The 22,144-nt window shown below is 53.8% G+C and overlaps 8 non-coding genes across 8 annotated transcripts; all 8 read right to left on the reverse strand.

The window, feature by feature from the left end:
* Window positions 1-1,156: 1,156 nt before the first annotated feature.
* On the reverse strand, window positions 1,157-1,249 carry LOC132489950 (small nucleolar RNA SNORD116). The gene has a single exon (XR_009532315.1). It is a non-coding gene; the product is annotated as a small nucleolar RNA SNORD116 (small nucleolar RNA).
* A 2,685-nt stretch (window positions 1,250-3,934) lies between these two features.
* On the reverse strand, window positions 3,935-4,027 carry LOC132489951 (small nucleolar RNA SNORD116). Its single transcript, XR_009532316.1, has one exon. It is a non-coding gene; the product is annotated as a small nucleolar RNA SNORD116 (small nucleolar RNA).
* Window positions 4,028-6,711: 2,684 nt separating this feature from the next.
* Window positions 6,712-6,804, reverse strand: LOC132489952 (small nucleolar RNA SNORD116). Its single transcript, XR_009532317.1, has one exon. It is a non-coding gene; the product is annotated as a small nucleolar RNA SNORD116 (small nucleolar RNA).
* A 2,684-nt stretch (window positions 6,805-9,488) lies between these two features.
* LOC132489953 (small nucleolar RNA SNORD116) lies at window positions 9,489-9,581 on the reverse strand. The gene has a single exon (XR_009532318.1). It is a non-coding gene; the product is annotated as a small nucleolar RNA SNORD116 (small nucleolar RNA).
* Window positions 9,582-12,266: 2,685 nt separating this feature from the next.
* LOC132490093 (small nucleolar RNA SNORD116) lies at window positions 12,267-12,359 on the reverse strand. Its single transcript, XR_009532454.1, has one exon. It is a non-coding gene; the product is annotated as a small nucleolar RNA SNORD116 (small nucleolar RNA).
* A 2,684-nt stretch (window positions 12,360-15,043) lies between these two features.
* Window positions 15,044-15,136, reverse strand: LOC132489539 (small nucleolar RNA SNORD116). The gene has a single exon (XR_009531946.1). It is a non-coding gene; the product is annotated as a small nucleolar RNA SNORD116 (small nucleolar RNA).
* Window positions 15,137-17,821: 2,685 nt separating this feature from the next.
* LOC132489954 (small nucleolar RNA SNORD116) lies at window positions 17,822-17,914 on the reverse strand. The gene has a single exon (XR_009532319.1). It is a non-coding gene; the product is annotated as a small nucleolar RNA SNORD116 (small nucleolar RNA).
* A 2,685-nt stretch (window positions 17,915-20,599) lies between these two features.
* Window positions 20,600-20,692, reverse strand: LOC132489955 (small nucleolar RNA SNORD116). Its single transcript, XR_009532320.1, has one exon. It is a non-coding gene; the product is annotated as a small nucleolar RNA SNORD116 (small nucleolar RNA).
* Between the last annotated feature and the right edge of the window lie 1,452 nt (window positions 20,693-22,144).

Below are 22,144 nucleotides of genomic sequence, written 5' to 3' on the forward strand. Positions count from 1 at the left end.
GAGGGGACCTGCAAGCTTCAAAGGGCACAGTGGCTGTCCTCGGCAGCGCACCTGGCATCAGAACACTGAACGCATCTCTGCTCCGCCAACGGACTGCTCCAGATAAACCACTAGCTGTCCAAAACTCCTGCGTGCCACAAGGGCTGGCCGCATCATGCCCTCTCGGAGAAACACTTTCGCTTTGCACATTCCCAAACAAGGAAACAAAGTGGCCAAAGGGCATGTTCGCATAACCCAAATACCCCCAAGGTGAGCGGCACAGACGCTTCAACATGTCTAACTTCTCGGCATCCCGCAAGACACCCTTTGGGCGACATACCTCCGGCAACGGGATCACAACTCTACGCAGGTTAAGTATGTAACCACATCCTCATGTACTGCCAAAGCCATCCCCTTCGTGGGCAGCTGATGCCAGCACATCACGAACAGGACGCATTCTTGGGAAGACGTGGCCAGCCCCTGCAACCCAATCATGACAGCCCATCCCACGACATCACACAGGACATGTCCTCATGATGCCTTGCCATCTTCTGCAGGCCAGCAGCCACCACGCAGGCTTCAATGCAGCACTCGGTCCTAACCCCACTCCACGATGACCCACTTAGTGCCAAAACTCTGTCGGGATCTGCAGTGGAGTAGCCGACATGGGCAATACCTAGCCCTAATCCATCAGCTCCCTTCCGTTGAAGACCAACCCCAGCCCACACCCAACCACTGCTCCATCCCCACCGGGCACTAAAGAACTTCAACGCGCCAAAACAAATGACTAGGAGGGACACAGGCCTGGCCTGAGGCTCCAGGCTCCAACCAGGGACGCTTCCTCATTTTGGCTTCCAGAAATAGCCCCCGAAGCTGCATGCACAAATGTGATCCTGGCCAAAGCACACCTTTCCAAGCTGCAAGCTTCCTGGGCCTGCACCAGCACGCACTCCGACTCTGAAGACCAGCAGGAGAGCCTTCCCCCTCGCATGCCCTCAATGGTCTTTCAGCAGGGACCTAATATGCGTAGATGACCCAGCTTATGGGCAGACACAGTGGACCCCCAGATAGGAGCACCTCGAATTCTGGAACCCTGGTGTGTGTTTGCATGCATGTCAGAAGGGGACGCTGGCACTCACTCCTCACTCTCCCCTACCCCCGAGAGACGAAAAGTGCTGGACCTCAGATTCGATGAGGAGACGGTAGAGTGTTCTCACTCATTTTGTTCAGATTTTCCAAGGAATGCATACAAGGGTGTCATCATCGATCCAAGCACAGGCTGGGACGCTGCAGAACACAACCGGGCATGCCGTGGGGGTCTGAAGAGGAGAGATGACCTCGGAGTACTCCAAAACCCTGGGGAATCCACAGCCCTCAGGCCACTCAGAAAGAGCAACAGTCAATCCACTCTTGCAGCCACTGGGACCGTCTGAGGAAAACCTCATATCCAATGGCACATCTTAGGGTGGGTGAAAGCCTACCTTCCTGAGTTAGCCAGAGCCACGCGTAGCAACATGCCCCCGCATCATTTTTCCTCTTTTCCTTAGCACCTGAAGTCATAAGCCAACGCCTAGGTCTTCTTGTCTTTGCCGACGGCCAGCCTCGTCCAGCAGCTGCACCTGAGAACTGGACATAAATCAGGCAGGCTTCAGAATTGGACCGGTGTACTCAGAGATCATGATTCATGAGAATTTTTACCTGGGCTTGAGCTCGAACCCTGCCTCCCAAGGACGTCTACCTTTACAGAGAACTCAATGTTTGTCTGACAGCACGACTGCAGGAAGTAAGGTGTGTACCTTGGCTGGTACGTGAGAGGGTATATTTTTGTTTTCACGCATGTGCGCTTGTGTGGCTGTTACTGCACACGAGGACGCGCTTGTGGGCGTCTTTGTGTGCCTCTGAATCCGCACCTTGCTCTCTGTGTGTCCCTGTGGCCCTCTCCTGAGACCTCAAACCATAAAAGCCAGAGTTTATACGCAGCGTCCTGGATTTGGACCCCCACACTGAATGGAGAAAGACCTCTTCAAGCTTCAACAGACTGAATGTGAACTTTGAAACCCAGGGGGTTTTGAAATAGGCCACGGACTTCCACTCTTCCACAACCAAGCCTTCTGACCAATGCACAAACACCTGACGAGACCTGCTTTCCGACAGTGGGTGTAACATATAGATGGACCCAGAAATCCTGCAACCTAGTAGAATATGTAATGTGCACTTGGGGCCACTCCCATCATTTTTAGGACCAAGGAAACCTCCTATGGGCGGGCCGACCTGCGACTGGCTACAGGCAAGATGCAGCCCGTCACCTCTCAAGGGGCTAACAAAATTCGGCCCAACTGCCAATTGTTGCCAACTATGCCAAATCACTTTGCGAGGACCCATGGGAATGCCCACCACAGGAAGTGGTGGGCTTCAGTAATCAAGACCCACGTTCAAACCCCACTGCGGAAACTAGGCTAGCTTCCCAGGCACGTGTTGCCAGCATCCAGCCACCAGGTTTGGCGGCCCTGAACCCGGAGGAAACACTCAAATTCTTGACAGTGTTGTCCTACGTGCCCTCCTCCTGCCCACCGGGTAAGTCGAACCTACTGGAAGCCACAGACATCATTCAAACACGGGGTCACTGTATACCAGGGATGGCAGACTGCAAACACGACTGCTTTGATGACACTGACCATACCCCATGCATCCTGGCACTTCTTCACTGACAGAGTGACACTACCGAGAACCTCACAGAGATCAAAGGCACTCTCCCCGAGGACCAGAGACCGATTTCCAATGGAAGAACTCTGCTTCGCGAGGGGACCTGCAAGCTTCAAAGGGCACAGTGGCTGTCCACGGAAGCGCACCTGGCATCGGAACACTGAATGCATCTCTGCTCCGCCAACGGACTGCTCCAGATAAACCACTAGCTATCCAAAACTCCTGCGTGCCAGAAGGGCTGGCCGCATCATGCCCTCTTGGAGAAACACTTTCGCTTTGCACATTCCCAAACAAGGAAACAAAGTGGCCAAAGGGCATGTTCGCATAACCCAAATACCCCCAAGGTGAGCGGCACAGACGCTTCAACATATCTAACTTCTTGGCGTCCCGCAAGACACCCTTTGGGCGACATACCTCCGGCAACGGGATCACAACTCTACGCAGGTTAAGTACGTAACCGCATCCTCATGTACTGCCAAAGCCATCCCCTTCGTGGGCAGCTGATGCCAGCACATCACGAACAGGACGCATTCTTGGGAAGACGTGGCCAGCTCCTGCAACCCAATCATGACACCCCATCCCACGACATCACACCGAACACTGTCATCATGATGCCTTGCCATCTTCTGCAGGCCAGCAGCCACCACGCAGGCTTCAATGCAGCACTCGGTCCTAACCCCACTCCACGATGACCCACTTAGTGCCAAAACTCTGTCGGGATCTGCAGTGGAGTAGCCGACATGGGCAATACCTAGCCCTAATCCATCAGCTCCCTTCCGTTGAAGACCAACCCCAGCCCACACCCACCCACTGCTCCATCCCCACCGGGCACTAAATGACTTCAACGTGTCAAAACAAATGACGGGGAGGGACACAGGCCTGGCCTGAGGCTCCAGGCTCCAACCAGGGACGCTTCCTTATTTTGGCTTCCAGAAATAGCCCCCGAAGCTGCATGCACAAATGTGATCCTGGCCAAAGCACACCTTTCCAAGCTGCAAGCTTACTGGGCCTACACCAGCACGCACTCCGACACTGAAGACCAGCAGGAGAGCCTTCCCCCTCGCATGCCCTCAACGGTCTTTTAGCAGGGACCTAATATGCGTAGATGACCCAGCTTATGGGCAGACACAGTGGACCCCCAGATAGGAGCACCTCGAATTCTGGAACCCTGGTGTGTGTTTGCATGCAGGTCAGAAGGGGACGCTGGCCCTCACTCCTCACTCTCCCATACCCCCGAGAGACGAAACGTGCTGGACCTCAGATTCGATGAGGAGACGGTAGAGTGTTCTCACTCATTTTGTTCAGATTTTCCAAGGAATGCATACAAGGGTGTCATCATCGATCCAAGCACAGGCTGGGACGCTGCAGAACACAACCGGGCATGCCGTGGGGGTCTGAAGAGGAGAGATGACCTCGGAGTACACCAAAACCCTGGGGAATCTACAGCCCTCAGGCCACTCAGAAAGAGCAACAGTCAATCCACTCTTGCAGCCACTGGGACCGTCTGAGGAAAACCTCATATCCAATGGCACATCTTAGGGTGGGTGAAAGCCTACCTTCCTGAGTTAGCCAGAGCCATGCGTAGCAACATGCCCCCGCGTCATGTTTCCACTTTTCCTTAGCACCTGCAGTCATCAGCCAACACGTAGGTCTTCTTGTCTTTGCCGACGGCCAGCCTCGTCCAGCAGCTGCACCTGAGAACTGGACATAAATCAGGCAGGCTTCAGAATTGGACCGGTGTACTCAGAGATCATGATTCATGAGAATTTTTACCTGGGCTTGAGCTCGGACCCTGTCTCCCAAGGATGTCTACCTTTACAGAGAACTCAATGTTTGTCTGACAGCACGACTGCAGGAAATAAGGCGTGTACGTTGGCCGGTACGTGAGAGGGTATATTTTTGTTTTCACGCATGTGCGCGTGTGTGACTGTTACTGCACACGAGAACGCGCTTGTGGGCGTCTTCGTGTGCCTCTGAATCCGCATCTTGCTCTCTGTGTGTCCCTGTGGCCCTCTCCTGAGACCTCGAACCATAAAAGCCAGAGTTTATACACAGCGTCCTGGATTTGGAACCCCCAACTGAATGGAGAAAGACCTCTTCAAGCTTCAACAGACTGAATGTGAACTTTGAAACCCAGGGGGTTTTGAAATAGGCCACGGACTTCCACTCTTCCACAACCAAGCCTTCTGACCAACGCACAAACACCTGACGAGACCTGCTTTCCGACCGTGGGTGTAACATATAGATGGACCCAGAAATCCTGCAACCTAGTAGAATATGTAATGTGCACTTGGGGCCACTCCCATCATTTTTAGGACCAAGGAAACCTCCTATGGGCGGGCCGACCTGCGACTGGCAACACACAAGATGCAGCCCGGCACCTCTCAAGGGGCTAACATAATTCGGCCCAACTGCCAATTATTGCCAACTATGCCAAATCACTTTGCGAGGACCCATGGGAATGCCCACCACAGGAAGTGGTGGGCTTCAGTAACCAAGACCCACGTTCAAACCCCACTGCGGAAACTAGGCTAGCTTCCCAGGCACGTGTTGCCAGCATCCAGCCACCAGGTTTGGCGGCCCTGAACCCGGAGGAAACACTCAAATTCTTGACAGTGTTGTCGTACGTGCCCTCCTCCTGCTCACCGGGTAAGTCGAACCTACTGGAAGCCACAGACATCATTCAAACACGGGGTCACTGTATACCAGGGATGGCAGACTGCAAACATGACTGCTTTGATGACACTGACCATACCCCATGCATCCTGGCACTTCTTCACTGACAGAGTGACACTACCGAGAACCTCCCAGATGTCAAAGGCACTCTCCCCGAGGACCACAGACCGATTTCCAATGGAAGAACTCTGCTTCGCGAGGGGACCTGCAAGCTTCAAAGGGCACAGTGGCTGTCCACGGCAGCGCACCTGGCATCAGAACACTGAACGCATCTCTGCTCCGCCAACGGACTGCTCCAGATAAACCACTAGCTATCCAAAACTCCTGCGTGCCACAAGGGCTGGCCGCATCATGCCCTCTCGGAGAAACACTTTCGCTTTGCACATTCCCAAACAAGGAAACAAAGTGGCCAAAGGGCATGTTCGCATAACCCAAATACCCCCAAGGTGAGCGGCACAGACGCTTCAACATGTCTAACTTCTCGGCATCCCGCAAGACACCCTTTGGGTGACATACCTCCGGCAACGGGATCACAACTCTACGCAGGTTAAGTATGTAACCACATCCTCATGTACTGCCAAAGCCATCCCCTTCGTGGGCAGCTGATGCCAGCACATCACGAACAGGACGCATTCTTGGGAAGACGTGGCCAGCCCCTGCAACCCAATCATGACAGCCCATCCCACGACATCACACAGGACATGTCCTCATGATGCCTTGCCATCTTCTGCAGGCCAGCAGCCACCACGCAGGCTTCAATGCAGCACTCGGTCCTAACCCCACTCCACGATGACCCACTTAGTGCCAAAACTCTGTCGGGATCTGCAGTGGAGTAGCCGACATGGGCAATACCTAGCCCTAATCCATCAGCTCCCTTCCGTTGAAGACCAACCCCAGCCCACACCCAACCACTGCTCCATCCCCACCGGGCACTAAAGAACTTCAACGCGCCAAAACAAATGACTAGGAGGGACACAGGCCTGGCCTGAGGCTCCAGGCTCCAACCAGGGACGCTTCCTCATTTTGGCTTCCAGAAATAGCCCCCGAAGCTGCATGCACAAATGTGATCCTGGCCAAAGCACACCTTTCCAAGCTGCAAGCTTCCTGGGCCTGCACCAGCACGCACTCCGACTCTGAAGACCAGCAGGAGAGCCTTCCCCCTCGCATGCCCTCAATGGTCTTTCAGCAGGGACCTAATATGCGTAGATGACCCAGCTTATGGGCAGACACAGTGGACCCCCAGATAGGAGCACCTCGAATTCTGGAACCCTGGTGTGTGTTTGCATGCATGTCAGAAGGGGACGCTGGCACTCACTCCTCACTCTCCCCTACCCCCGAGAGACGAAAAGTGCTGGACCTCAGATTCGATGAGGAGACGGTAGAGTGTTCTCACTCATTTTGTTCAGATTTTCCAAGGAATGCATACAAGGGTGTCATCATCGATCCAAGCACAGGCTGGGATGCTGCAGAACACAACCGGGCATGCCGTGGGGGTCTGAAGAGGAGAGATGACCTCGGAGTACTCCAAAACCCTGGGGAATCCACAGCCCTCAGGCCACTCAGAAAGAGCAACAGTCAATCCACTCTTGCAGCCACTGGGACCGTCTGAGGAAAACCTCATATCCAATGGCACATCTTAGGGTGGGTGAAAGCCTACCTTCCTGAGTTAGCCAGAGCCACGCGTAGCAACATGCCCCCGCATCATTTTTCCTCTTTTCCTTAGCACCTGAAGTCATAAGCCAACGCCTAGGTCTTCTTGTCTTTGCCGACGGCCAGCCTCGTCCAGCAGCTGCACCTGAGAACTGGACATAAATCAGGCAGGCTTCAGAATTGGACCGGTGTACTCAGAGATCATGATTCATGAGAATTTTTACCTGGGCTTGAGTTCGAACCCTGCCTCCCAAGGACGTCTACCTTTACAGAGAACTCAATGTTTGTCTGACAGCACGACTGCAGGAAGTAAGGTGTGTACCTTGGCTGGTACGTGAGAGGGTATATTTTTGTTTTCACGCATGTGCGCTTGTGTGGCTGTTACTGCACACGAGGACGCGCTTGTGGGCGTCTTTGTGTGCCTCTGAATCCGCACCTTGCTCTCTGTGTGTCCCTGTGGCCCTCTCCTGAGACCTCGAACCATAAAAGCCAGAGTTTATACGCAGCGTCCTGGATTTGGACCCCCACACTGAATGGAGAAAGACCTCTTCAAGCTTCAACAGACTGAATGTGAACTTTGAAACCCAGGGGGTTTTGAAATAGGCCACGGACTTCCACTCTTCCACAACCAAGCCTTCTGACCAATGCACAAACACCTGACGAGACCTGCTTTCCGACAGTGGGTGTAACATATAGATGGACCCAGAAATCCTGCAACCTAGTAGAATATGTAATGTGCACTTGGGGCCACTCCCATCATTTTTAGGACCAAGGAAACCTCCTATGTGCGGGCCGACCTGCGACTGGCTACAGGCAAGATGCAGCCCGTCACCTCTCAAGGGGCTAACAAAATTCGGCCCAACTGCCAATTGTTGCCAACTATACCAAATCACTTTGCGAGGACCCATGGGAATGCCCACCACAGGAAGTGGTGGGCTTCAGTAATCAAGACCCACGTTCAAACCCCACTGCGGAAACTAGGCTAGCTTCCCAGGCACGTGTTGCCAGCATCCAGCCACCAGGTTTGGCGGCCCTGAACCCGGAGGAAACACTCAAATTCTTGACAGTGTTGTCCTACGTGCCCTCCTCCTGCCCACCGGGTAAGTCGAACCTACTGGAAGCCACAGACATCATTCAAACACGGGGTCACTGTATACCAGGGATGGCAGACTGCAAACACGACTGCTTTGATGACACTGACCATACCCCATGCATCCTGGCACTTCTTCACTGACAGAGTGACACTACCGAGAACCTCACAGAGATCAAAGGCACTCTCCCCGAGGACCAGAGACTGATTTCCAATGGAAGAACTCTGCTTCGCGAGGGGACCTGCAAGCTTCAAAGGGCACAGTGGCTGTCCACGGCAGCGCACCTGGCATCGGAACACTGAATGCATCTCTGCTCCGCCAACGGACTGCTCCAGATAAACCACTAGCTATCCAAAACTCCTGCATGCCACAAGGGCTAGCCGCATCATGCCCTCTTGGAGAAACACTTTCGCTTTGCACATTCCCAAACAAGGAAACAAAGTGGCCAAAGGGCATGTTCGCATAACCCAAATACCCCCAAGGTGAGCGGCACAGACGCTTCAACATATCTAACTTCTTGGCGTCCCGCAAGACACCCTTTGGGCGACATTCATCCGGCAACGGGATCACAACTCTACGCAGGTTAAGTACGTAACCGCATCCTCATGTACTGCCAAAGCCATCCCCTTCGTGGGCAGCTGATGCCAGCACATCACGAACAGGACGCATTCTTGGGAAGACGTGGCCAGCTCCTGCAACCCAATCATGACAGCCCATCCCACGACATCACACCGGACACTGTCATCATGATGCCTTGCCATCTTCTGCAGGCCAGCAGCCACCACGCAGGCTTCAATGCAGCACTCGGTCCTAACCCCACTCCACGATGACCCACTTAGTGCCAAAACTCTGTCGGGATCTGCAGTGGAGTAGCCGACATGGGCAATACCTAGCCCTAATCCATCAGCTCCCTTCCGTTGAAGACCAACCCCAGCCCACACCCACCCACTGCTCCATCCCCACCGGGCACTAAATGACTTCAACGTGTCAAAACAAATGACGGGGAGGGACACAGGCCTGGCCTGAGGCTCCAGGCTCCAACCAGGGACGCTTCCTCATTTTGGCTTCCAGAAATAGCCCCCGAAGCTGCATGCACAAATGTGATCCTGGCCAAAGCACACCTTTCCAAGCTGCAAGCTACTGGGCCTACACCAGCACGCACTCCGACACTGAAGACCAGCAGGAGAGCCTTCCCCCTCGCATGCCCTCAACGGTCTTTTAGCAGGGACCTAATATGCGTAGATGACCCAGCTTATGGGCAGACACAGTGGACCCCCAGATAGGAGCACCTCGAATTCTGGAACCCTGGTGTGTGTTTGCATGCAGGTCAGAAGGGGACGCTGGCCCTCACTCCTCACTCTCCCATACCCCCGAGAGACGAAACGTGCTGGACCTCAGATTCGATGAGGAGACGGTAGAGTGTTCTCACTCATTTTGTTCAGATTTTCCAAGGAATGCATACAAGGGTGTCATCATCGATCCAAGCACAGGCTGGGACGCTGCAGAACACAACCGTGCATGCCGTGGGGGTCTGAAGAGGAGAGATGACCTCGGAGTACACCAAAACCCTGTGGAATTTACAGCCCTCAGGCCACTCAGAAAGAGCAACAGTCAATCCACTCTTGCAGCCACTGGGACCGTCTGAGGAAAACCTCATATCCAATGGCACATCTTAGGGTGGGTGAAAGCCTACCTTCCTGAGTTAGCCAGAGCCACGCGTAGCAACATGCCCCCGCGTCATGTTTCCACTTTTCCTTAGCACCTGCAGTCATCAGCCAACACGTAGGTCTTCTTGTCTTTGCCGACGGCCAGCCTCGTCCAGCAGCTGCACCTGAGAACTGGACATAAATCAGGCAGGCTTCAGAATTGGACCGGTGTACTCAGAGATCATGATTCATGAGAATTTTTACCTGGGCTTGAGCTCGGACCCTGTCTCCCAAGGATGTCTACCTTTACAGAGAACTCAATGTTTGTCTGACAGCACGACTGCAGGAAATAAGGCGTGTACGTTGGCCGGTACGTGAGAGGGTATATTTTTGTTTTCACGCATGTGCGCGTGTGTGACTGTTACTGCACACGAGAACGCGCTTGTGGGCGTCTTCGTGTGCCTCTGAATCCGCATCTTGCTCTCTGTGTGTCCCTGTGGCCCTCTCCTGAGACCTCGAACCATAAAAGCCAGAGTTTATACACAGCGTCCTGGATTTGGAACCCCCAACTGAATGGAGAAAGACCTCTTCAAGCTTCAACAAACTGAATGTGAACTTTGAAACCCAGGGGGTTTTGAAATAGGCCACGAACTTCCACTCTTCCACAACCAAGCCTTCTGACCAACGCACAAACACCTGACGAGACCTGCTTTCCGACCGTGGGTGTAACATATAGATGGACCCAGAAATCCTGCAACCTAGTAGAATATGTAATGTGCACTTGGGGCCACTCCCATCATTTTTAGGACCAAGGAAACCTCCTATGGGCGGGCCGACCTGCGACTGGCAACACACAAGATGCAGCCCGTCACCTCTCAAGGGGCTAACATAATTCGGCCCAACTGCCAATTATTGCCAACTATGCCAAATCACTTTGCGAGGACCCATGGGAATGCCCACCACAGGAAGTGGTGGGCTTCAGTAACCAAGACCCACGTTCAAACCCCACTGCGGAAACTAGGCTAGCTTCCCAGGCACGTGTTGCCAGCATCCAGCCACCAGGTTTGGCGGCCCTGAACCCGGAGGAAACACTCAAATTCTTGACAGTGTTGTCCTACGTGCCCTCCTCCTGCCCACCGGGTAAGTCGAACCTACTGGAAGCCACAGACATCATTCAAACACGGGGTCACTGTATACCAGGGATGGCAGACTGCAAACATGACTGCTTTGATGACACTGACCATACCCCATGCATCCTGGCACTTCTTCACTGACAGAGTGACACTACCGAGAACCTCCCAGATGTCAAAGGCACTCTCCCCGAGGACCACAGACCGATTTCCAATGGAAGAACTCTGCTTCGCGAGGGGACCTGCAAGCTTCAAAGGGCACAGTGGCTGTCCACGGCAGCGCACCTGGCATCAGAACACTGAACGCATCTCTGCTCCGCCAACGGACTGCTCCAGATAAACCACTAGCTATCCAAAACTCCTGCGTGCCACAAGGGCTGGCCGCATCATGCCCTCTCGGAGAAACACTTTCGCTTTGCACATTCCCAAACAAGGAAACAAAGTGGCCAAAGGGCATGTTCGCATAACCCAAATACCCCCAAGGTGAGCGGCACAGACGCTTCAACATGTCTAACTTCTCGGCATCCCGCAAGACACCCTTTGGGCGACATTCATCCGGCAACGGGATCACAACTCTACGCAGGTTAAGTACGTAACCGCATCCTCACGTACTGCCAAAGCCATCCCCTTCGTGGGCAGCTGATGCCAGCACATCACGAACAGGACGCATTCTTGGGAAGACGTGGCCAGCTCCTGCAACCCAATCATGACAGCCCATCCCACGACATCACACCGGACACTGTCATCATGATGCCTTGCCATCTTCTGCAGGCCAGCAGCCACCACGCAGGCTTCAATGCAGCACTCGGTCCTAACCCCACTCCACGATGACCCACTTAGTGCCAAAACTCTGTCGGGATCTGCAGTGGAGTAGCCGACATGGGCAATACCTAGCCCTAATCCATCAGCTCCCTTCCGTTGAAGACCAACCCCAGCCCACACCCAACCACTGCTCCATCCCCACCGGGCACTAAATGACTTCAACGCGTCAAAACAAATGACGGGGAGGGACACAGGCCTGGCCTGAGGCTCCAGGCTCCAACCAGGGACGCTTCCTCATTTTGGCTTCCAGAAATAGCCCCCGAAGCTGCATGCACAAATGTGATCCTGGCCAAAGCACACCTTTCCAAGCTGCAAGCTTACTGGGCCTACACCAGCACGCACTCCGACACTGAAGACCAGCAGGAGAGCCTTCCCCCTCGCATGCCCTCAACGGTCTTTTAGCAGGGACCTAATATGCGTAGATGACCCAGCTTATGGGCAGACACAGTGGACCCCCAGATAGGAGCACCTCGAATTCTGGAACCCTGGTGTGTGTTTGCATGCAGGTCAGAAGGGGACGCTGGCCCTCACTCCTCACTCTCCCATACCCCCGAGAGACGAAACGTGCTGGACCTCAGATTCGATGAGGAGACGGTAGAATGTTCTCACTCATTTTGTTCAGATTTTCCAAGGAATGCATACAAGGGTGTCATCATCGATCCAAGCACAGGCTGGGACGCTGCAGAACACAACCGGGCATGCCGTGGGGGTCTGAAGAGGAGAGATGACCTCGGAGTACACCAAAACCCTGGGGAATCTACAGCCCTCAGGCCACTCAGAAAGAGCAACAGTCAATCCACTCTTGCAGCCACTGGGACCGTCTGAGGAAAACCTCATATCCAATGGCACATCTTAGGGTGGGTGAAAGCCTACCTTCCTGAGTTAGCCAGAGCCACGCATAGCAACATGCCCCCGCGTCATGTTTCCACTTTTCCTTAGCACCTGCAGTCATCAGCCAACACGTAGGTCTTCTTGTCTTTGCCGACGGCCAGCCTCGTCCAGCAGCTGCACCTGAGAACTGGACATAAATCAGGCAGGCTTCAGAATTGGACCGGTGTACTCAGAGATCATGATTCATGAGAATTTTTACCTGGGCTTGAGCTCGGACCCTGTCTCCCAAGGATGTCTACCTTTACAGAGAACTCAATGTTTGTCTGACAGCACGACTGCAGGAAATAAGGCGTGTACGTTGGCCGGTACGTGAGAGGGTATATTTTTGTTTTCATGCATGTGCGCGTGTGGGACTGTTACTGCAGACGAGAACGCGCTTGTGGGCGTCTTCGTGTGCCTCTGAATCCGCATCTTGCTTTCTGTGTGTCCCTGTGGCCCTCTCCTGAGACCTCGAACCATAAAAGCCAGAGTTTATACACAGCGTCCTGGATTTGGAACCCCCAACTGAATGGAGAAAGACCTCTTCAAGCTTCAACAGACTGAATGTGAACTTTGAAACCCAGGGGGTTTTGAAATAGGCCACGGACTTCCACTCTTCCACAACCAAGCCTTCTGACCAACGCACAAACACCTGACGAGACCTGCTTTCCGACCGTGGGTGTAACATATAGATGGACCCAGAAATCCTGCAACCTAGTAGAATATGTAATGTGCACTTGGGGCCACTCCCATCATTTTTAGGACCAAGGAAACCTCCTATGGGCGGGCCGACCTGCGACTGGCAACACACAAGATGCAGCCCGGCACCTCTCAAGGGGCTAACATAATTAGGCCCAACTGCCAATTATTGCCAACTATGCCAAATCACTTTGCGAGGACCCATGGGAATGCCCACCACAGGAAGTGGTGGGCTTCAGTAACCAAGACCCACGTTCAAACCCCACTGCGGAAACTAGGCTAGCTTCCCAGGCACGTGTTGCCAGCATCCAGCCACCAGGTTTGGCGGCCCTGAACCCGGAGGAAACACTCAAATTCGTGACAGTGTTGTCGTACGTGCCCTCCTCCTGCCCACCGGGTAAGTCGAACCTACTGGAAGCCACAGACATCATTCAAACACGGGGTCACTGTATACCAGGGATGGCAGACTGCAAACATGACTGCTTTGATGACACTGACCATACCCCATGCATCCTGGCACTTCTTCACTGACAGAGTGACACTACCGAGAACCTCCCAGATGTCAAAGGCATTCTCCCCGAGGACCACAGACCGATTTCCAATGGAAGAACTCTGCTTCGCGAGGGGACCTGCAAGCTTCAAAGGGCACAGTGGCTGTCCTCGGCAGCGCACCTGGCATCAGAACACTGAACGCATCTCTGCTCCGCCAACGGACTGCTCCAGATAAACCACTAGCTGTCCAAAACTCCTGCGTGCCACAAGGGCTGGCCGCATCATGCCCTCTCGGAGAAACACTTTCGCTTTGCACATTCCCAAACAAGGAAACAAAGTGGCCAAAGGGCATGTTCGCATAACCCAAATACCCCCAAGGTGAGCGGCACAGACGCTTCAACATGTCTAACTTCTCGGCATCCCGCAAGACACCCTTTGGGCGACATACCTCCGGCAACGGGATCACAACTCTACGCAGGTTAAGTATGTAACCACATCCTCATGTACTGCCAAAGCCATCCCCTTCGTGGGCAGCTGATGCCAGCACATCACGAACAGGACGCATTCTTGGGAAGACGTGGCCAGCCCCTGCAACCCAATCATGACAGCCCATCCCACGACATCACACAGGACATGTCCTCATGATGCCTTGCCATCTTCTGCAGGCCAGCAGCCACCACGCAGGCTTCAATGCAGCACTCGGTCCTAACCCCACTCCACGATGACCCACTTAGTGCCAAAACTCTGTCGGGATCTGCAGTGGAGTAGCCGACATGGGCAATACCTAGCCCTAATCCATCAGCTCCCTTCCGTTGAAGACCAACCCCAGCCCACACCCAACCACTGCTCCATCCCCACCGGGCACTAAAGAACTTCAACGCGCCAAAACAAATGACTAGGAGGGACACAGGCCTGGCCTGAGGCTCCAGGCTCCAACCAGGGACGCTTCCTCATTTTGGCTTCCAGAAATAGCCCCCGAAGCTGCATGCACAAATGTGATCCTGGCCAAAGCACACCTTTCCAAGCTGCAAGCTTCCTGGGCCTGCACCAGCACGCACTCCGACTCTGAAGACCAGCAGGAGAGCCTTCCCCCTCGCATGCCCTCAATGGTCTTTCAGCAGGGACCTAATATGCGTAGATGACCCAGCTTATGGGCAGACACAGTGGACCCCCAGATAGGAGCACCTCGAATTCTGGAACCCTGGTGTGTGTTTGCATGCATGTCAGAAGGGGACGCTGGCACTCACTCCTCACTCTCCCCTACCCCCGAGAGACGAAAAGTGCTGGACCTCAGATTCGATGAGGAGACGGTAGAGTGTTCTCACTCATTTTCTTCAGATTTTCCAAGGAATGCATACAAGGGTGTCATCATCGATCCAAGCACAGGCTGGGACGCTGCAGAACACAACCGGGCATGCCGTGGGGGTCTGAAGAGGAGAGATGACCTCGGAGTACTCCAAAACCCTGGGGAATCCACAGCCCTCAGGCCACTCAGAAAGAGCAACAGTGAATCCACTCTTGCAGCCACTGGGACCGTCTGAGGAAAACCTCATATCCAATGGCACATCTTAGGGTGGGTGAAAGCCTACCTTCCTGAGTTAGCCAGAGCCACGCGTAGCAACATGCCCCCGCATCATTTTTCCTCTTTTCCTTAGCACCTGAAGTCATAAGCCAACGCCTAGGTCTTCTTGTCTTTGCCGACGGCCAGCCTCGTCCAGCAGCTGCACCTGAGAACTGGACATAAATCAGGCAGGCTTCAGAATTGGACCGGTGTACTCAGAGATCATGATTCATGAGAATTTTTACCTGGGCTTGAGCTCGAACCCTGCCTCCCAAGGACGTCTACCTTTACAGAGAACTCAATGTTTGTCTGACAGCACGACTGCAGGAAGTAAGGTGTGTACCTTGGCTGGTACGTGAGAGGGTATATTTTTGTTTTCACGCATGTGCGCTTGTGTGGCTGTTACTGCACACGAGGACGCGCTTGTGGGCGTCTTTGTGTGCCTCTGAATCCGCACCTTGCTCTCTGTGTGTCCCTGTGGCCCTCTCCTGAGACCTCGAACCATAAAAGCCAGAGTTTATACGCAGCGTCCTGGATTTGGACCCCCACACTGAATGGAGAAAGACCTCTTCAAGCTTCAACAGACTGAATGTGAACTTTGAAACCCAGGGGGTTTTGAAATAGGCCACGGACTTCCACTCTTCCACAACCAAGCCTTCTGACCAATGCACAAACACCTGACGAGACCTGCTTTCCGACAGTGGGTGTAACATATAGATGGAACCAGAAATCCTGCAACCTAGTAGAATATGTAATGTGCACTTGGGGCCACTCCCATCATTTTTAGGACCAAGGAAACCTCCTATGGGCGGGCCGACCTGCGACTGGCTACAGGCAAGATGCAGCCCGTCACCTCTCAAGGGGCTAACAAAATTCGGCCCAACTGCCAATTGTTGCTAACTATGCCAAATCACTTTGCGAGGACCCATGGGAATGCCCACCACAGGAAGTGGTGGGCTTCAGTAATCAAGACCCAGGTTCAAACCCCACTGCGGAAACTAGGCTAGCTTCCCAGGCACGTGTTGCCAGCATCCAGCCACCAGGTTTGGCGGCCCTGAACCCGGAGGAAACACTCAAATTCTTGACAGTGTTGTCCTACGTGCCCTCCTCCTGCCCACCGGGTAAGTCGAACCTACTGGAAGCCACAGACATCATTCAAACACGGGGTCACTGTATACCAGGGATGGCAGACTGCAAACACGACTGCTTTGATGACACTGACCATACCCCATGCATCCTGGCACTTCTTCACTGACAGAGTGACACTACCGAGAACCTCACAGAGATCAAAGGCACTCTCCCCGAGGACCAGAGACCGATTTCCAATGGAAGAACTCTGCTTCGCGAGGGGACCTGCAAGCTTCAAAGGGCACAGTGGCTGTCCACGGAAGCGCACCTGGCATCGGAACACTGAATGCATCTCTGCTCCGCCAACGGACTGCTCCAGATAAACCACTAGCTATCCAAAACTCCTGCGTGCCGCAAGGGCTAGCCGCATCATGCCCTCTTGGAGAAACACTTTCGCTTTGCACATTCCCAAACAAGGAAACAAAGTGGCCAAAGGGCATGTTCGCATAACCCAAATAACCCCAAGGTGAGCGGCACAGACGCTTCAACATATCTAACTTCTTGGCGTCCCGCAAGACACCCTTTGGGCGACATTCATCCGGCAACGGGATCACAACTCTACGCAGGTTAAGTACGTAACCGCATCCTCATGTACTGCCAAAGCCATCCCCTTCGTGGGCAGCTGATGCCAGCACATCACGAACAGGACGCATTCTTGGGAAGACGTGGACAGCTCCTGCAACCCAATCATGACAGCCCATCCCACGACATCACACCGAACACTGTCATCATGATGCCTTGCCATCTTCTGCAGGCCAGCAGCCACCACGCAGGCTTCAATGCAGCACTCTGTCCTAACCCCACTCCACGATGACCCACTTAGTGCCAAAACTCTGTCGGGATCTGCAGTGGAGTAGCCGACATGGGCAATACCTAGCCCTAATCCATCAGCTCCCTTCCGTTGAAGACCAACCCCAGCCCACACCCACCCACTGCTCCATCCCCACCGGGCACTAAATGACTTCAACGTGTCAAAACAAATGACGGGGAGGGACACAGGCCTGGCCTGAGGCTCCAGTCTCCAACCAGGGACGCTTCCTTATTTTGGCTTCCAGAAATAGCCCCCGAAGCTGCATGCACAAATGTGATCCTGGCCAAAGCACACCTTTCCAAGCTGCAAGCTTACTGGGCCTACACCAGCACGCACTCCGACACTGAAGACCAGCAGGAGAGCCTTCCCCCTCGCATGCCCTCAACGGTCTTTTAGCAGGGACCTAATATGCGTAGATGACCCAGCTTATGGGCAGACACAGTGGACCCCCAGATAGGAGCACCTCGAATTCTGGAACCCTGGTGTGTGTTTGCATGCAGGTCAGAAGGGGACGCTGGCCCTCACTCCTCACTCTCCCATACCCCCGAGAGACGAAACGTGCTGGACCTCAGATTCGATGAGGAGACGGTAGAGTGTTCTCACTCATTTTGTTCAGATTTTCCAAGGAATGCATACAAGGGTGTCATCATCGATCCAAGCACAGGCTGGGACGCTGCAGAACACAACCGTGCATGCCGTGGGGGTCTGAAGAGGAGAGATGACCTCGGAGTACACCAAAACCCTGGGGAATCTACAGCCCTCAGGCCACTCAGAAAGAGCAACAGTCAATCCACTCTTGCAGCCACTGGGACCGTCTGAGGAAAACCTCATATCCAATGGCACATCTTAGGGTGGGTGAAAGCCTACCTTCCTGAGTTAGCCAGAGCCATGCGTAGCAACATGCCCCCGCGTCATGTTTCCACTTTTCCTTAGCACCTGCAGTCATCAGCCAACACGTAGGTCTTCTTGTCTTTGCCGACGGCCAGCCTCGTGCAGCAGCTGCACCTGAGAACTGGACATAAATCAGGCAGGCTTCAGAATTGGACCGGTGTACTCAGAGATCATGATTCATGAGAATTTTTACCTGGGCTTGAGCTCGGACCCTGTCTCCCAAGGATGTCTACCTTTACAGAGAACTCAATGTTTGTCTGACAGCACGACTGCAGGAAATAAGGCGTGTACGTTGGCCGGTACGTGAGAGGGTATATTTTTGTTTTCACGCATGTGCGCGTGTGTGACTGTTACTGCACACGAGAACGCGCTTGTGGGCGTCTTCGTGTGCCTCTGAATCCGCATCTTGCTCTCTGTGTGTCCCTGTGGCCCTCTCCTGAGACCTCGAACCATAAAAGCCAGAGTTTATACACAGCGTCCTGGATTTGGAACCCCCAACTGAATGGAGAAAGACCTCTTCAAGCTTCAACAGACTGAATGTGAACTTTGAAACCCAGGGGGTTTTGAAATAGGCCACGGACTTCCACTCTTCCACAACCAAGCCTTCTGACCAACGCACAAACACCTGACGAGACCTGCTTTCCGACCGTGGGTGTAACATATAGATGGACCCAGAAATCCTGCAACCTAGTAGAATATGTAATGTGCACTTGGGGCCACTCCCATCATTTTTAGGACCAAGGAAACCTCCTATGGGCGGGCCGACCTGCGACTGGCAACACACAAGATGCAGCCCGGCACCTCTCAAGGGGCTAACATAATTAGGCCCAACTGCCAATTATTGCCAACTATGCCAAATCACTTTGCGAGGACCCATGGGAATGCCCACCACAGGAAGTGGTGGGCTTCAGTAACCAAGACCCACGTTCAAACCCCACTGCGGAAACTAGGCTAGCTTCCCAGGCACGTGTTGCCAGCATCCAGCCACCAGGTTTGGCGGCCCTGAACCCGGAGGAAACACTCAAATTCTTGACAGTGTTGTCCTACGTGCCCTCCTCCTGCCCACCGGGTAAGTCGAACCTACTGGAAGCCACAGACATCATTCAAACACGGGGTCACTGTATACCAGGGATGGCAGACTGCAAACACGACTGCTTTGATGACACTGACCATACCCCATGCATCCTGGCACTTCTTCACTGACAGAGTGACACTACCGAGAACCTCACAGAGATCAAAGGCACTCTCCCCGAGGACCAGAGACCGATTTCCAATGGAAGAACTCTGCTTCGCGAGGGGACCTGCAAGCTTCAAAGGGCACAGTGGCTGTCCACGGAAGCGCACCTGGCATCGGAACACTGAATGCATCTCTGCTCCGCCAACGGACTGCTCCAGATAAACCACTAGCTATCCAAAACTCCTGCATGCCACAAGGGCTAGCCGCATCATGCCCTCTTGGAGAAACACTTTCGCTTTGCACATTCCCAAACAAGGAAACAAAGTGGCCAAAGGGCATGTTCGCATAACCCAAATAACCCCAAGGTGAGCGGCACAGACGCTTCAACATATCTAAATTCTTGGCGTCCCGCAAGACACCCTTTGGGCGACATTCATCCGGCAACGGGATCACAACTCTACGCAGGTTAAGTACGTAACCGCATCCTCATGTACTGCCAAAGCCATCCCCTTCGTGGGCAGCTGATGCCAGCACATCACGAACAGGACGCATTCTTGGGAAGACGTGGCCAGCTCCTGCAACCCAATCATGACAGCCCATCCCACGACATCACACCGGACACTGTCATCATGATGCCTTGCCATCTTCTGCAGGCCAGCAGCCACCACGCAGGCTTCAATGCAGCACTCGGTCCTAACCCCACTCCACGATGACCCACTTAGTGCCAAAACTCTGTCGGGATCTGCAGTGGAGTAGCCGACATGGGCAATACCTAGCCCTAATCCATCAGCTCCCTTCCGTTGAAGACCAACCCCAGCCCACACCCACCCACTGCTCCATCCCCACCGGGCACTAAATGACTTCAACGTGTCAAAACAAATGACGGGGAGGGACACAGGCCTGGCCTGAGGCTCCAGGCTCCAACCAGGGACGCTTCCTCATTTTGGCTTCCAGAAATAGCCCCCGAAGCTGCATGCACAAATGTGATCCTGGCCAAAGCACACCTTTCCAAGCTGCAAGCTTACTGGGCCTACACCAGCACGCACTCCGACACTGAAGACCAGCAGGAGAGCCTTCCCCCTCGCATGCCCTCAACGGTCTTTTAGCAGGGACCTAATATGCGTAGATGACCCAGCTTATGGGCAGACACAGTGGACCCCCAGATAGGAGCACCTCGAATTCTGGAACCCTGGTGTGTGTTTGCATGCAGGTCAGAAGGGGACGCTGGCCCTCACTCCTCACTCTCCCATACCCCCGAGAGACGAAACGTGCTGGACCTCAGATTCGATGAGGAGACGGTAGAGTGTTCTCACTCATTTTGTTCAGATTTTCCAAGGAATGCATACAAGGGTGTCATCATCGATCCAAGCACAGGCTGGGACGCTGCAGAACACAACCGTGCATGCCGTGGGGGTCTGAAGAGGAGAGATGACCTCGGAGTACACCAAAACCCTGGGGAATCTACAGCCCTCAGGCCACTCAGAAAGAGCAACAGTCAATCCACTCTTGCAGCCACTGGGACCGTCTGAGGAAAACCTCATATCCAATGGCACATCTTAGGGTGGGTGAAAGCCTACCTTCCTGAGTTAGCCAGAGCCACGCGTAGCAACATGCCCCCGCGTCATGTTTCCACTTTTCCTTAGCACCTGCAGTCATCAGCCAACACGTAGGTCTTCTTGTCTTTGCCGACGGCCAGCCTCGTCCAGCAGCTGCACCTGAGAACTGGACATAAATCAGGCAGGCTTCAGAATTGGACCGGTGTACTCAGAGATCATGATTCATGAGAATTTTTACCTGGGCTTGAGCTCGGACCCTGTCTCCCAAGGATGTCTACCTTTACAGAGAACTCAATGTTTGTCTGACAGCACGACTGCAGGAAATAAGGCGTGTACGTTGGCCGGTACGTGAGAGGGTATATTTTTGTTTTCACGCATGTGCGCGTGTGTGACTGTTACTGCACACGAGAACGCGCTTGTGGGCGTCTTCGTGTGCCTCTGAATCCGCATCTTGCTCTCTGTGTGTCCCTGTGGCCCTCTCCTGAGACCTCGAACCATAAAAGCCAGAGTTTATACACAGCGTCCTGGATTTGGAACCCCCAACTGAATGGAGAAAGACCTCTTCAAGCTTCAACAGACTGAATGTGAACTTTGAAACCCAGGGGGTTTTGAAATAGGCCACGGACTTCCACTCTTCCACAACCAAGCCTTCTGACCAACGCACAAACACCTGACGAGACCTGCTTTCCGACCGTGGGTGTAACATATAGATGGACCCAGAAATCCTGCAACCTAGTAGAATATGTAATGTGCACTTGGGGCCACTCCCATCATTTTTAGGACCAAGGAAACCTCCTATGGGCGGGCCGACCTGCGACTGGCAACACACAAGATGCAGCCCGGCACCTCTCAAGGGGCTAACATAATTCGGCCCAACTGCCAATTATTGCCAACTATGCCAAATCACTTTGCGAGGACCCATGGGAATGCCCACCACAGGAAGTGGTGGGCTTCAGTAACCAAGACCCACGTTCAAACCCCACTGCGGAAACTAGGCTAGCTTCCCAGGCACGTGTTGCCAGCATCCAGCCACCAGGTTTGGCGGCCCTGAACCCGGAGGAAACACTCAAATTCTTGACAGTGTTGTCCTACGTGCCCTCCTCCTGCCCACCGGGTAAGTCGAACCTACTGGAAGCCACAGACATCATTCAAACACGGGGTCACTGTATACCAGGGATGGCAGACTGCAAACATGACTGCTTTGATGACACTGACCATACCCCATGCATCCTGGCACTTCTTCACTGACAGAGTGACACTAC

Source organism: Mesoplodon densirostris, chromosome 4 (genome assembly GCF_025265405.1).
Source record: "Mesoplodon densirostris isolate mMesDen1 chromosome 4, mMesDen1 primary haplotype, whole genome shotgun sequence".
Lineage (NCBI taxonomy): Eukaryota > Metazoa > Chordata > Mammalia > Artiodactyla > Ziphiidae > Mesoplodon > Mesoplodon densirostris.